We start from the raw sequence: 16,224 nt of genomic DNA on the forward strand, positions 1-16,224 counted from the left end.
ACAATAAAAAAATATAAAGAATGTTCACATCCCACCAAAGAGTCACATAGATGTGAATGGAGAGTCAGCTATACTGTACAGCAACATTGTCTGTAGATAGAAAACATCAGGCTCCTTCGACACATATCTACCCTGCATCCACATGGCAAGAACCCTGCTTGAACACCTCTGGTGGAAGCCAGCAAGGACTAGGCCGTGCATGTGGTGCCTTTCTTTAGCTCCTTACTCTAAAAATGAGCTGCCGTGTGGTTCACAGCACATGTCGGCATCCCTCTGGTGTGTGGTTCCTGGGCATCAGAGAAGCTTGTGTGGCCTTGCGCCCAATCCAGATTACGTGAAATAAAATGGACTGTAGAGTACCGATGGCGAAAGATGTTTTACCTCCAGAAGTTACAGCCCATTTAAAGCTATCACGGCCCATTCCACTATCCAGAGGTCCAAGCCATGGTTGTTTTTAGACTGTCATACATAACCTACATGAGCCTCGTGACACAAGGAAGTGTGAAGAGGAGGTCATCAAGCAAAAGACTGTAGTATTTTCTCAACTGAGTTTTTTCCCAAGATGTAGGCCCACGACATGCCTCGAGCAGGTCGGAATCCAGCTCACAAGAAACTGCTGTGGACTCAGAATCATTGCTCGGGACATGCGAGGCACATACGTAAGTATACAGTCAGAAACAAGGACACACAAGGCTGCCGCGTGTCCTAAGTGAAAAATACAAAAGGTGCGGGGTAAGCACATACTACATAATCTTAACAGCAAACATAATGAAACTATACAAAGAGAAAAAAAGATAAAACATTACAATAATCCTTAAAATGCATGAGTTACATACACAGAAAAATAACAGGAACCACAATGTCAATACAACACAAAATATTAAATTTTTAAAGAGGCTTTGACCGTGTGGCCCCTTACAAGTGAAGTGTCAGTGGAGGCAAACACAGAAGTGGCATCTGAAGTGGATGGTAAGTTAATGGAACAAGCAGGCACACACACATCAGTTGAAGAAGACGTGGAAGGAGAAACAGGTGTGGAACCCAGATGTGTTAATTCGCTCGAAGCACTAGTTGTAGGTTGCACCCAAGTCGCACCCTCTGATTCCAAAACAGGTTTTGTTTTGTTAAGAATGAAGTTGGCTTGCTAAGGTGTCAACCTATCCAGTTGTCATTTATTCCGTCACCCTCTACCCGCCAGTAACAAAGAAAGTTTACCAGCTCTTTCAACCTGGACTATTGCTGAATATGTGGATTGGCCTTTGGTACCTTTTTTAAGACTCCTTATGAGCACCCAGTCACCTACAATGAATGGTGGCAACAATACATTGTGTGTTTTATCAAAGTACTTCTTCATGCTACGCTTTGAAAGTGCCACTTTGGAAGTGAGTTTTTCTTTCGAAGTAGTGACCTTATCCACCCGTTCTACTAACCAAGAAGGAAACAGATGTATGTGCGCCTCTCTGCATCTAAGCAGGGAAAATGGCGTAACACCTGTAGTGCAATGTGGAGAAGTGTTATAAGACCACACTTTTTGCTTAATAAACATACCAACATCCAAATTACTTGCTAACGCAGTTTTTACCCCTTCCTTAATGAACCTGTTCCCTCTTTCCACAAATCCATTAGAAGATGGGGAGAACAGAGCTGTTTGCATGTGTAGGATGTCATATTGCTAAAAAAAACTTCAACATGCAATCAGAAGTGAAATGTGATCCGTTATCGGTGACTATATGTTTGGGTGAACCTTCAATACAGAAAACTTGCTTTAAAAATTCAATGGCTGACTCCAAGTCTGCAGATTTCACAAGTGAAAAGTACATCAATTTAGAATAATAATCTATCAAAAGCACCAAGTACCTAATATGACTAGGCCATAACATGAATGGCACTGAAAAGTCTAACGCTAACTTCTCCCATACAGCATCAGGGTACCGAACAGGAAGCAAAGGGGTGTTGTGAGTTTTCCATTTTTTGTCAGATATAAGACATTCCGGGCAATTCTCAATTAAGAACTTTACTTGGGCATCAATACCTTGCCCCCAGTAATACTGTTTATGTATTATGATGGTTTTGGTAGACCCTAAATGGCCCTAAATTGCCCTGATTTGCCTGTTTGATAATAGAATCCCTCAATTTCGATGGAGATATGTATTAAACCCCCCTCATGAGCAATCCATTGGCCAAAGACAGTTCATCTGATACTTGACCTAAAGATTTTAAAGGTCAACTTAGTGTTATTTGCTCTGGCCAACCTTGGACGACATACTGACAGACTTTACTCCACGTTTCATCCTCCTGACAGGCACTCAACCAGTCTGGTTCACTCAAACCTGCACAATGTTTAACGCTGATAGCATCCACATAAGCCACGCTGACCACATCATCCACAAAGTCATCATTTCCACATCCTCAACGGGCATTCATGAAAGGCAGTCGGCACGAACGTTTTTTCCCCCGGCACATGTCTAATGCCAAATACGAATTCTTGTAAATTGAAAACCAATCTCATTAACCTTGCCGAAAGGTTGTTGTTTGCTCGAGTCCAAAAAATGTGCACTAGGGGCTTGTGGTCTGTCTGTAGGACAAATTCACGAACTCAGACGTACATTTTAAATTTGTTAACCGCCCATACGCAAGCTAATGCCTCACACTCAATGGTGCTATTTTGCTTTTCACATTGTTTGAGAACTCTTGAGGCAAATGCTAGTGTTTTCTCTTTACCTGCTAGCCTTTGACTTGAAATGGTTCCAAGACCCAGTTGACTCGCGTCTACTGTGATAGTAGAAGATTGACTCTCTTGAAACGAGGACACGTGGGGTTGCAGCGTGTCCTAAGTGAAGAATACAAAAGGTGTGGGGTAAGCACATACTACAGGAAGGCATGCCATCCTCCTTAATGCATGGAATAGAAACCTCAGCTGTGGAAGACTTGCTGGAGACTCTAAATTCGAACTCTATAGGCCAGATGTAGCAAGAGTTTTACCATTCGCAAACAGGCCGATTAGCAGACAGTAAAAAGCCTTTTGGGTTGTATCATCCCAAAAGGCATTCGCAAAATAGGGAATCGCAATTTTTGCGATTACCTATTTTGCGAATGCATTTAGGGAATTGTAATTTGCTATTCCCTAAATGCAATGCAGGAAGCATTTACAATTTGCGACCTTGCTGTAAGGAATCGCAAATTACCACCAACTTCAAGTTGGTGGTAATTTGCAAATCCTTAGAAGAATGCACCAAATTGCATTTTTCCAAGTGCCATGTGGCACATACACATGCCCTCAGGGCATGTGTGTGCACCACATGTGAACACTTGACATTTTTGGCGGTGCATCAGGGTGGCCTTTTGGCCCCCTTGCACCCTTGAATTGCATTCGCAATTTGCGATGACCAATTTGGGAATCTTAAATTGCGAACGCTTTCCCATTCATTCCTATCATTCCTATGGGCCTCTAGGCCCATAGGAATGAATGGGAAGGCATTCCTTAACAGCGAATCGCAAATTACGATTCACTATTAAGGAATATGTAGAAATCGCTATTTATTTTGTGAAACCTACATATATTACATATTGCAATTCTATAATACCGAATCGGTAAAATTCGCTGTTATAGAATTGCAAAATGCAATGTTGATACATCTGGCCCTATACCCTGTATTCTATGCTCGAATTGCAAAGCCTCCTTTCTGTCTTCTTTCAAGATACAAACAAAACTAATTTGCTTTAATTATTCGTTTGTCTTTGATGAACTAGTTATATGTGACAGAAGGCATGAATTCACAAGCAGTCATTTAAATGATCATATAAACATATACTCATCAAGTAAGCAAAGTGCCACACTTAAATATGTACAATAACATGAGCCTGGGCGTGTTCCTGGCCTTGTAATACATATTTATGCGCGTTTTCCGTTGACTGCAGCAAGTCAGCATGGAGAGGGATGTATATTTCACCAGGTTGCACAATGGGTTTTTCAAGCGTAGGCAATGGCTGTCTCACCTAAAAGGCCAGTTATGCTGCAAATGGCCTTTTCTGTGTGCAGAGTCCCTGGTGAGCGGCACTCTGTATTCTACCAGGCGCCAAATAAATGAGGTTGCACAGCGAAGGACTCCGCGTTTTGCTGATATCAAGATCGAGAATAGTTTCATTTTCAGCTGTTTTACAAAAGCAATCCGTTTATAGGACAGTTACAAGTGGAACAATTATCGGCCGCGCGCTCCCTGGAGGCTTTCAAATGTGTGTCACTGATGAGAGGAACCCTTCCTTGAAACATCTACAAGCAAGTGTGTGTGAGACACTGGGATGGGCCTTGGAAAGCGGCAGGAGAGCAGTTCAGGAAAAAAACAACGAACAAACTATTTATTGTCTTATTTCATATTAACCCTTGCCTAGAATTAATCACCACGTACTGTTTATTACTTTCTGAAGTTTACATAAGATTAAAATGGAACTTACCAGTAGAAGAAATCCAGGACATTGGCTCTGAAAAGGACAAAACAACATGTTAGTTATACTGCAGGTGTCCATTTATTGCCATCAAATTTTATTCACTTAAAAAGTCTACAAAAATCAGCGCGTTTTAGCAGTTATCGATGACATTCTATTGAAAGGTCTTGAAATGCATATGTACCTTTACTCTGTTAAAGTTAGTACTGTCTCAGACATGTAGTAAATCCTACTTGTGCTTAAAAGGCACAGTAACAAATAATGCAAATTCACTTAGTAAAGCTATTTTCAGGAAAATCCTAGCACAATGGGAAGTAATTAAGTACTCTATCGTCCCTCAGTCTGAGGGGAACTGATCACAGCCAAAGACAGAGATCTGCAGCGTTTAAGGTGTTATTTTGAACAACACAGACTGAGTTCCAATTACTGTATGAGCTGAAGTTTTGCCACAGTAGTTTCATGAAAACAAAAAATAAAAACTTTAAAGTTTCTCGCAATTACATTCAGAGAATGCCAAAGCCTTACTTGGAGGAACATCACAGGGGCAGTGAGTTATAATAAACATTGAGCGGCACATAGTACTGTCAGCTTAATGCCAGAGGGTCAAACTCAGGTCCAGGAAAGTTGGGCCCAGGCCTATTTGTCAGAAAAAGCACTTGCTTTATGAATCAATACCATGTCCATTCATTGTATGGACACTTATGTCGGTAGCGCGAAACTGTGACCTGGAGCCAGCCCTCCTGGGACTACACGGAAAACCCTGGTTTGTGTCTGCTGAGGCATAAGTCCTTCGTTATTGAACCTTTCCACTAAGGCGTTAACCGATGAAATTTGGCCCTTCCCAGATACTGTAGGATTAGGCAGTGATAAAGTGTACATTTCTTTAGTGTATGCTTTGTAAACACAGTAGGGTCCTTGTAGGTAATCAGTCCAGTAGCCAGTAGTGTAGATTATATAGGTAGGTTTATTCAGTTAAAAGTAAGACGGTAAGTATTGTGCCGCACCGGTAGCAGCATCCTGCTGTTTCTGCACTCATGAACATTCAATTACATCACATTCTCACAGGCTGAGCAGCAAGGAACTAGGAGACAACAGGATATAACAGTATTCTTTCCTTAATCCCTAATTGATTGTAGACAAAAAGAGAAAAATTGACAGAGACCTTGTCTAAGGATCTCTAAAGAGGAAGTCCTGTATTACTGGACACCTCAATGCTAAACAGGGGGAGGGCAGGAGGGGGGAAGTAGTAAACAGCAGATGATCTGCACAGTAACAACCAGAATGCAGCAAAATGTTACTCTGAAGTAAATTAAGATTTGGTGGCAACAGCAGGATGGAATATAAGGCTGACAAGGTACACTGCCAGCGCATCAAGCACACAATTGAATCCATAACCAGACAAACAAACATTCAGTGGCGTAGCTAACCCTCTGGCCACCCTGTGGCGGCTGCAGTGAAGAGCGGGGTGAGGTAGAGGGATTGGGGGCGGGTATTCTCTGTCTGCCTCCCTGCGGCAAATGCAATAAGGAGTGGGGGTAAGGGGGCTTGCTGTCGCCACCTTGAGATGGCAGGTAATAGCAGGGGAAGCCACCCCCCAAAACTCGTGCGGACCGTCTCCCCGACCTACCCAGCTATGCCACTCCTGTAAATAAGTCATGCATTTTGTTTCTAATTATGAGAATCGTATGAGTTACTATAGCTATCCAGCCTGAGTGATTGTCACTGACCCTCTGGTGTAAAGGTTGTCACCTATAAGCAGGCATGTCACAATAACAACATGACGCCAACTAGTAGTTTAAGAAACATTAGCTGCTTTTAATAAACAGGGCAGGTTTGTTTCACAAGCTATAAATAGATTAGCAACAAACGGGGAGACAGGTCCCGGGACACAGGGTCGGCTGGACCATAGAATAATTTTTAGAAAAAGAAATGCCGGCCCTGCAATTTATTTCTGATGGCTACTTAATTGAAGCAACAAACCAAACCTTTGTTTTGATTTGTATGGTCTGATTTATTTAAACCATTCACTTTTTTTATAAATTTCATCAACTTAAAACATTAATTGCATGAGAAAAACACTACATCTACACAGTACAACATATACATATTTTTTCACATTTAACAAAAAAACAACATTCGTTCATTCAATGTACATAAGAATGTAAATACATTAATACGAGAAGCGTTAGTCTTTGTGTGATGTTTACAAAAATAAATTTTGAAGATGAAGCTATTAGCAGAAAGGAAAAAGAAACAAATTGACTGTAACAAATACAGATTCCTCAGTGGTCTGGTTAATACACCGATCAATGAATTCCTTCCTGCTTTTGCCGACGCGTTTCAAACTTGCTTTGTCATTTTGCAAGTTCTCATCAGGGCTTTCTCGTTTTAATCGTCTGAAAATTATGTACAAAGAAAATGAGTAAGATATTTTATTCCTCATTTTCGTCCCCTATGTGAATTGCCCTATACCATAAATAAAAATATATATACCTTTATTTTCGGGTTGACAGCGAGTTTTCCAAAATTCATGTATTCTTTTTCAGTCAAAACTGGGTATTTTCTAAAAAATTGCAATAATCTCAATTAGGATATTGTCATAATTAGGTCAGCCTATGCCTGTGCTGCCAAAAAACACTCTTGGAAATTACCTTTCAATTGTTGGTCTGTCCCTGGACTAGATATCCATTCCACTCAGTAGCGCGCAGGTAAACAATTTACTCCCGACCGCCGGCCGGCGGTGGTCCCGTCTTTTGTTCCTACAAAGAGGATTATAGTGACTACACTGTACGAGTATGTTTATAAAAGACAGGCAAAACGGAGCGGCGCCAGGTGCATACCTTATCCTTGGCGCTCAGAATGTTTTCCTTGCGGCTCCCCTTTAGTCTGACCTCTAGCGAGTCTGACGTTTAGTGTTCGTGATTCTAGAGTAATAAACGCGACAGTGAGCGGCCGCTCAGTTGTTCTGTGAGGCTTTATGAAACATTTTGTGTCATTGCGCTTACCTTGGTTTTTGTGGCTCGCAACGTTTAACTCGCTCCCAAATGAACAGCAATCCGCTCCAGACGGAAGAGTCATTTGGCAAGCTGAGTCTCCATGTTAAATAGAGCACGTGATCCGTTGTTTGAATCACGTGGTGCGCAGTTCGTGCCGGATATAAAATGGGATTCTGGAAGGCGTCCCTCCTCACAGTGATGATGCAAACCAGAAAACAATTCAGCCTGCTCGATGTAACAGGTTGTCTCTCAGCCAATACTGTGACACACTGCTCCAGAGGCTGAACGGCGCGCTATCCTCTCCTCTGCAACTCTCTTGACTGTTGGATACTGGTGTGGTCCCCCTGAGAGGTCTGTTGAATGTTCGTACAAGTTGAGTCCTCCCACTCTTGGGGTAGGCTTCTATCATCTTCTGCTTCCCCCGCATTGTTGTTCTTCTAGTGCTGCAGCCCTGCTGGACACCGTTTGAAGAACGATACATTCCAGGTGAGTGCTTTTGAGTTCTTTGGCCCCCTGCTCGCAGTGCCATGGTCCCATGGCAGCCGGTTAGTAGCCAGGGTTCTGGCTCAAACAGCGGTCTTAATTTGCTAATGTGATGCCTGTCCTTTACCAACACAGTGTCAGCAGTGTCAATGGTTGATATCAAGGCCGTTGACAGAGTCAGATTCCTCTGGCATCGGCATTCCAGCACATGACCCAACACCTACGAGGCCTCCCCGTCGGAAAGAGGGTCACCTTCAAACTCCTCACCCACGCGTACAAATCCCTCAACAACATCGGACCCAATTACCTCAACGAAAGACTATCCTTCCACGTACCCAAGAGGAACCTCTGCTCCGCTGACCTCGCCCTGGCAGAGGTTCCCTGCCCCCGCAGGAAAAGAACCGGCGGGAGAGCCTTCTCCTACATCGCAGCGAAAACCTGGAACGAGCTCCCTTTGAACATCAGACGCTCCCCCACCCTGCGCACATTCAGGAAGGACCTCAAGACCTGGCCCTTTGACTGAGTGATTTGCTTAATTAATTTTAGGTGTGTGCTGTGGTGTTTATATGTGTAAATTGTGTGAAGGGTGGTAAGTGATTACATTTTTTATTGATTAATTATTAAATATTTGAAAATTAATTACCATTAATTAATTAGTATTTATTAATTGTAATTGTGTAATTAATTTTATGAGTGTGTTTTGGTGTTAATATGTGTAAATGGTGTGAAACGTGGTAAGCAATTAATTTTTTATTGATCAATTAATAAATATTAATAATTTAATTGTCATTAATTAATTAGTAATTATTGACTTTAATTGTGTAATTAATTGTAGGTGTGTGTTGTGGATTTTATGGTGTTAAATAATGGGTAAATATATTTTTATTTTCTTTGTTAATAATAATATATTTAAAATGATATATTAATTATGTTAATTTTGGAAATTACATTTAATAACAATGTAGAGTGTTTTGGTTTTTATTGTTTTGTGATCCAGCGCTTTCCCTACTGTTGCACTTACTAGAGTGGGAATAGTAATTTTTACCCCTCCGCTATCCAGCGCTTTCCCTACTGTTGCACTCACTGGAGTAGGAATAGTAATTTTTCCCCCTCCGCCATCCTGCGCTTTCCCTACTGTTGCACTCATTGGAGTGGGAATAGTAATTTTTACCCGTCCGCTATCCTGTGCTTTTCCTACTGTTGCACTCACTGGAGTGGGAATAGTAATTTTTACCCCTCCGCTATCCAGCGCTTTCCCTACTGTTGCACTCATTGGAGTGGGAATAGTAATTTTTACCCCTATGCTATCCAGCGCGTTCCCTACTGTTGCACTCACTAGAGTGGGAATAGTAATTTTTACCCCTACGCTATCCAGTGCTTTCCCTACTGTTGCACTCACTAGAGTGGGAATAGGTATTTTTACCCCTCCGCTATCCAGCGCTTTCCCTACTGTTGCACTCATCGTAGTGGGAATAGTAATTTTTACCCCTATGCTATCCAGCGCTTTCTCTACTGTTGCACTCACTGGAGTGGGAATGGTAATTTTTACCCCTCCGCTATCCAGCGCTTTCCCTACTGTTGCACTCACTGGAGTTGGAATAGTAAATTTTACCCCTACGCCATCCAGCATTTTCCCTACTGTTGCACTCACTGGAGGGGAATAGTAATTGTTACCCCTTCGCTATCCAATGTTTTAACTACTAATGTTTTTATTTTGTTATTAAATGTTTGTATTATTGTATTTTAATAGTTGAATGTGTTAAATAAATATAGAATATTTTATTTTAAATTTTTTATATATGTGTTTATTTTATTTTTATATAATTAAAAAAGTTCATAAATTCAATAAAGATTATAGGTAATAAAATGTATTTAAGTATATATGAATATGTACACTTTTTGTGTTTATATTTAATAAATTAAGTTTATTTGTTATAATTATTTTAAATATATATTGAATTTAATTAATTTTGTTAATATTATTATTTAATTATTTTATTTTAATTTATGTTATTTTTTAAAGTCGATATTTTTACATCTATATGTTTTACATCAATATTTTTGAGTTGATATTACTGTACTTACCTGTTTAAGTATTGGGATTCGATATTTTTGTAATCAATATTTTTACATCCATATTTTTTCATCGATATTTATGTAATCTATATTTTAACATGGAACCTTTCTTTGTGATTATGGGAGCTGGCGGGTCAACTTATCCCACTCCCTGGCACATAACGCAGTTTCTTTCTGCGTTTTCCACCCGATCATCAGGGGCCATAAAACATTTTTTGGCGGAGGAGACTTGTTGTCTTGGCAATCCCTTGGTTCTCTTGGTGGGTCATTTCTATCTTCTGAGGTACCAGGTGGCTCGAATGACCAGTCAGAGATCAGACAGGAGGCATCCTTCAGTGCTCCTTATTAGTTCATAGCACACGGTAAAACGGACATCGAGCACCTTCCAAGATTCTTTGGTCCTTAGCCCCCAGTGTAACTTGAGCATCTCTAACTTTCCGGTTTCCCCGGCCGTCAGGGCCATTTTAATTCAGTCATCCTGGTGGGTTGATGATCCAATGTACTCCAGAAACAGGGTTCGAGGCCCCTGTGCCCTCCACCATGTATCTGACATATTCTTCAATTTCCAGAGCTTCTTTCTCCTCCTAAAAAATGTTATTCTGGGGGTACATGATGTGAATGCCAGTGGGATTCTGGGAGCCAGGTTGATACTCAATCATGAAGGAAACATCCCTGAAGCTGGATGACCCATTTTCCAATCCTTGGGGTGTGACTTTGAAGCCGAGCCCTGGAACAGTAGGATCAATGGCTTGTGATCAGTTTTGGCTGCAAAGGGTTGCCCGTACACATAGAGGTGGAAATGGTTGCATCCCCAGTATATTGCGATGGCCTCCCACTTAATTTGTGAGTACCTTTGCTCCATGATGGTGAGCGCTTGACTGGCATAGGACACAGGAGTCCACTCAGTGGTGCATTGAGAGAATGGCTTGCTCTGGTCATTGCATGGATCGAAGTAGAGCAAAGTGGTCTCAGCTGAGCGTGCCGCTTTTGTATTCTGAAACACTTCCTCTTGTAGCTTTCCCCATCCCTAGAGAGTGTTTGGTTTGGTCAACTCACGCAATGGTTGACTGAGAGCTGTGAGGTTTTTATAAATCTGTCACAGCAGTTTACTATGTAAAGGAAGCTGTGCATCTTTATGGTGCAGGAGGTAGCAGGGCAGTTCATTACATCGCACATTTTCACAGGATCTGAGGCTATGCATGCAGCTGATAGTCTCACATCAAGGCAAAGCCAAACCTCCCCAGGTTGTTTCAGTTGATGGGTCACCATCACTTGCGACACCCAGGATGTGGGGTCATTGACTTTTTCAATGTTGTAGGCATCATCTAATGTGCAGAAATCGGCCTCCACCTTCGGGTGCAGGTGAAATGCGACTCTTCAGTGTCTTATGGATACAGGTTGCACCAACTTACCGATATGTAGCCTGACTTCCTTCCCTTTCAGGCAACAGAGGCCTTTGAACAGGTCACCAAGGACATTGAGGATGTCTTCAAGCTTGGTTGCATGCACCATCATTACAAATTGCAAAAGTTGCAGCTCCTCTGCCGTACAGCAGCTGAGCAGCATGCTGTATCCTTCCTGAGTCTCATAAACCGTGGATATTCCCATGCGCTGGTTATGCGATATGTGGTTTTTGAAACACCCTTTTAGCACCAACGACTCATGTAGGGCATATGCTTATATTCTTGCTTTTGCTGTTGTTAGCGGTGGTTGAGGGTGCAGCTTCCAAAATTTGTCCCTGACCACGATGTTTATGGAGACCCCGGTGTTGGTGATGGCTGACGTTGTGGTGGAGCCCACCTAGATATTGCACTTGGGAGGCGTTCTGGTGGCCTGGCGAGGATGGGCCTCAGCCACCACAGAGTGTACTACTCCTTTGGCAACCTATTCTTCCGAGTCATTAAACCCTCCTTCTGCTAGGCTCAATTGTTGTGGTTTAGTGACCTGGTTGACTGCCTTCAGATTGGTTTTCTTCAGGCTCTTAGTAGCACAGCACACATTTCCGAAGTGGTTAGGCTTGCAGTATGCGGTATGTGATGCAGATCTTCCCTCATGTCAGGCATTCTGTGGGGGGAGGGTGACGGTTCTGCAGTACCTACAAGGGTTCTTGGGGTGTGCCAGGGTTTTCCCTTTGCTCGGCAGGCGTCTCAGCCCTACGATGTTGACAGGTTCTATTTTGACGGATTTGTGCAGCACCGCCTCGATGTGGCCTCTAATGTAATTCGGGCCAGGACACTAGTCCACTGCAACCTGTGCATTGAGCACGAGGCAAATGCAGGGCTGCTGTGCTCCCTCTGGTGGTGGGTGGGAGCAGCTACAGCGGTGAAGTCAACTGCTAGACTTTTGGTCTAAACTTAGACTTCAGGTGTAAAGTTCGACCTCAGGTGTAAAGTAAGAATTTCGGTCTAAACTTAAACTTCAGGTCTAAAGTTAGACTTTTCATCTAACTACACCTTTGTGAATTGGGCCCATAGTTTCTTACTCTAGGTTCACTTTCATGAGGTGTTTCACTTCTTCCCACGAGTTCCCGCTCTCTCTGAACGGAAGTTTCACACTTCTTGAATTGGTTACAGACTTGTTCATTTGTGGTGTTTAGCGGCTGGTGTGACAACTGCTGTGTACGGTGACAGGTGCACCGCACGGGGGTCTACTGAGTTTCATTTACTGGGTGCATTGCATTTTGCAAATGGTTCTTCACAGCCATGATAAAGTAAAATGTGATAAAACATGTGCTGGCTGCCTTGTGACCTAATGGACTTTCTCATTAAGTTGCATACATTTGACAAAGGAATAAAGTTCAGTGGCACTGACTACGGTTGATGCCCAAGAAGCTCAATTGTTCATTTTGCTCATTGCCTGCTGTATTCTCTGATTAGTGTGCCACCCAGATCCCCGTATTGAACCCTGCCCTTGCAGTCTACACCGATCAGGTTGTCTGACCCTTGTGCCCCTCTATGTGCTTCATAGACTGTGGAAAGGAAAGATGTCTGCACACTGCAGAGTGGGTCTCAGCAGCCTCCAGCAGAGTGATAGCTTTTGATTAGACCTGTTGATGGGCCTGAAATGGCTGCCTCTAAGTGTATCGGTGTAATCACAGGGGCGTACTTCCGTCTCAGTTCTGGTATTGTTTAACACTTTCCGTGCTCATGCCGAGCTCAGCTCATCATGAGGCACGGTTGAGCTGTGCTCATGACGAGCTGAGCTCGTTACGGCCGTTGGAACGTTCGCATGCGGGGATAATTTCCCCGCTGTGCTGAACGTTCCAAAACGGGTGTGGCCGTGACGAGCTCCGCTCGTCATGAGCACAGCACCACCGTGCAGTGTGAGCTCGTCACAAGCACGGCAGCGCTGCACGCGGCACTCCTCCCGCCCCCGCACAGCAGGTGAATACGCCCCACAGCGAAGGGGTTAACACAACAGTCTCTGCAACGACGCTCAATAGCCTGTGATTCTGGGCATATCACTTAATCTCACTGTGCCTAACAAAAAAAAATGAATGTGTCCTTGTGTATCGCAACTGGTGCTCATGTAAAGCGTTCTGATACCTTCGGGTCAAGTTTGCGCTATATAAAACTCAGGGCGAAAGAAACGCGCAGACACTCACCCAGGCCGCTAGACTCCAAACCACACAATACCTTGCTTTACCCTAAGTAGAAGAAGTGGAAGTGACGATGTGTTAGAGGCCTGTCTTTGTACAACAATGTAGACAGCGTAAAGCAGCTCCCAGAGCCTAGGCACCCTTTTCCTGGGCTCCCTAAGTGAACATTCAGTGGCTACCTATGTGTCACTGAGAGTGTATCTGGTACTATTCCACCAAGGGGTGTTGCCCGTGTTAGACAATGCGTGTGTAGTCTCTTCTCTGCATCCCTCCGCAGCAGACAAAACAACCCGCTTCTTCACTGTGGAGGAGGGGACTCCTAACTAGCGACTCATGGGGTGATGTAGCCGCTATGGCAAAGAAACAACAATTGCTACTTTGGGAACATTTGCTGTAAGCCCCTCGAGTACAACGTCATAGCACTCATGCCAGAAAAAAAATTGGCATAAAGCCCTCAGAGCAGGGGAAATGATCATCCTTTAGAGCAGGGAATAGATGTGGAGCTCCTCTTCTGTGACAATAACTTGCAAAAAAGATCCGAGCTTCTAGAAAGATTGACAAAAACGCATTTTAGGGCTATTAAATATAACCGGAGATGCAAAAGAATCAACCTTATTTTTCTTGGCAGCGCCTCCTTATACCTGGAGCATCAGCAAAAGCAAGCAACATAATTTCTGCTACGGCTATAGCAAACAAACCCTTTACACTAAAAGCTCTGTAAAGGGGAAAGGGCGAAAGGCTTGCTGAGGATGAATTTATGAACAATATAAGTAACTGCAAACACTCCAAGAAGATTAAAGTATAAATTCCAATTCTTGATAGTGGAATCATCAAATTAAATCAGTTCTGACAGGTCAACCCAAGAAATAAACTTTCCACTGGGAAAAGTGAAGCAGCCTCTCCTGGTTGCAAGAAAATAGTACCCATCAATGGCCTTAAATCTGGCGAGCACATGCTACGGAAGACTAAAAGGATAACTTAAGGCTCCTTTAAAGCATTAAAAACAAGCCATGCTTCCATATGGTGCGGATTTAGAGTTACGCTGGCCGCAATTACACTACTTTGGTTTAATCATGGAATGAATGATCTATGCCCAACAATTCATAGAGCATATTATCAAGGCCATTATCGCCGCTTTATCGGCAGTTTCCTGCCGATAAAAGCGGCGATAATGTATCGCCTGTCCTTGATAATATGCCCCTCGTAGACATCATACAAATTAAGTATATCTACCAGTTGATGACGTTCATGGGCTGACGGACATTTTTGTCAGTCACAAAAAACACAGGGGCATATTACCAAGCAATAGCGATAATTATCGCTATTGCTTGGTTAGAGACAAAAATTTACCGCTGAGCTGCGGCGATTTTTATCGCTTAGGAACCTTGCTATTATCAAGGTTTATCTCCTAAGCGATAAAAATCGGCCGCAATGCATGAATATCGCTGAAAAGTCAGCGATATTCATGCATTACCGAGCTAATGCTCTTAGCCATGTTATCCACCTCCCATTGGATAACATGGCTAAGAACTGCTCAGGGCAGGTGTTAGCTTTTGGAGATATTCGCGCTTAGCGCGAATATCTCCAAAAGTTGGTAATAGGAGATAGCGATGTTAGCGACTGTTTTCAGTCGCTAACATCTTGGCACGCCCACTTTGCATGTCATTAGTGATAAATATCACTGACATGCAAAGTGGGGCCCAAGATGGTCGCTATCTCCTACTAGCTGTCGCTAACTGGTGTTAGCGACAGCTAGGTAATAGGGAGATAATTTTATCTCCGCTTTCTTGGCTTTTAAAGCCAAAAAAGCAGAGATAAACCCCCTTGATAATATGCCCCACAGTACAGGAACCTCGGCGGGGCGAAAAGATAAGGCCCAACGCTATTTCCACTATCACACTGGGACTGTTCGTTTGGGAGGCCATACTTACGGTAGAATATTCCCAGAAATATATAAATGAAGGAAAAAATGTTGCGAAAACAACAAAAGCCACATTTAAAGAACCCAGATCGACAAAAATATTCAGCAAGGACAGAAGGAGGAAACGTATAGCAGAAATTGACAAAAATAATAGATAAGCGTTGCAACGTGCTGAATTCGCACATGAGTGGGTGTGCAATGAGGAACGAAGCAGAATCTGTCATACATCTGGTGATCATGTCTCACATTTGTGACACATTTCATTTGCATGTGTGAGATTCTCGTGACAGATTAACTGCATACAGGAAGGTTTAGGAGTTCAACCACACAGTTACCTCTAAAGCTTTGTGAACAAGGCAAAATCTCTACATGCATTTTTGGGGGGAACGTGGGGGGTTGTACACGTCAGACTTGTAAGCATGAAAGCTGCAGGGCACGCCCAATAATACTATTTTTACAAGATACCTAAAGCAGGTTTGGAAAATTGGCAAATGGATTTGCTTATGCAGAGTTGGTGTGCTGGCAAGTGGTGACATACAATGATCTGAAGTCTTTGCGTGCTACCCTGAAATAATGCCATGCTTTGGGCTTCCTACCCATGCAGACACATCAAACTTTCAGCACCTTTGATGCACAAATTGAACATGTGCTCCAGAGTTCGGTGTGTCGATGTCCTTTTTAATCACCCTATTTGGTTTTAAAGGCGG

Source organism: Lissotriton helveticus, chromosome 5_1, assembly GCF_964261635.1.
Source record: "Lissotriton helveticus chromosome 5_1, aLisHel1.1, whole genome shotgun sequence".
Taxonomy (NCBI): domain Eukaryota; kingdom Metazoa; phylum Chordata; class Amphibia; order Caudata; family Salamandridae; genus Lissotriton; species Lissotriton helveticus.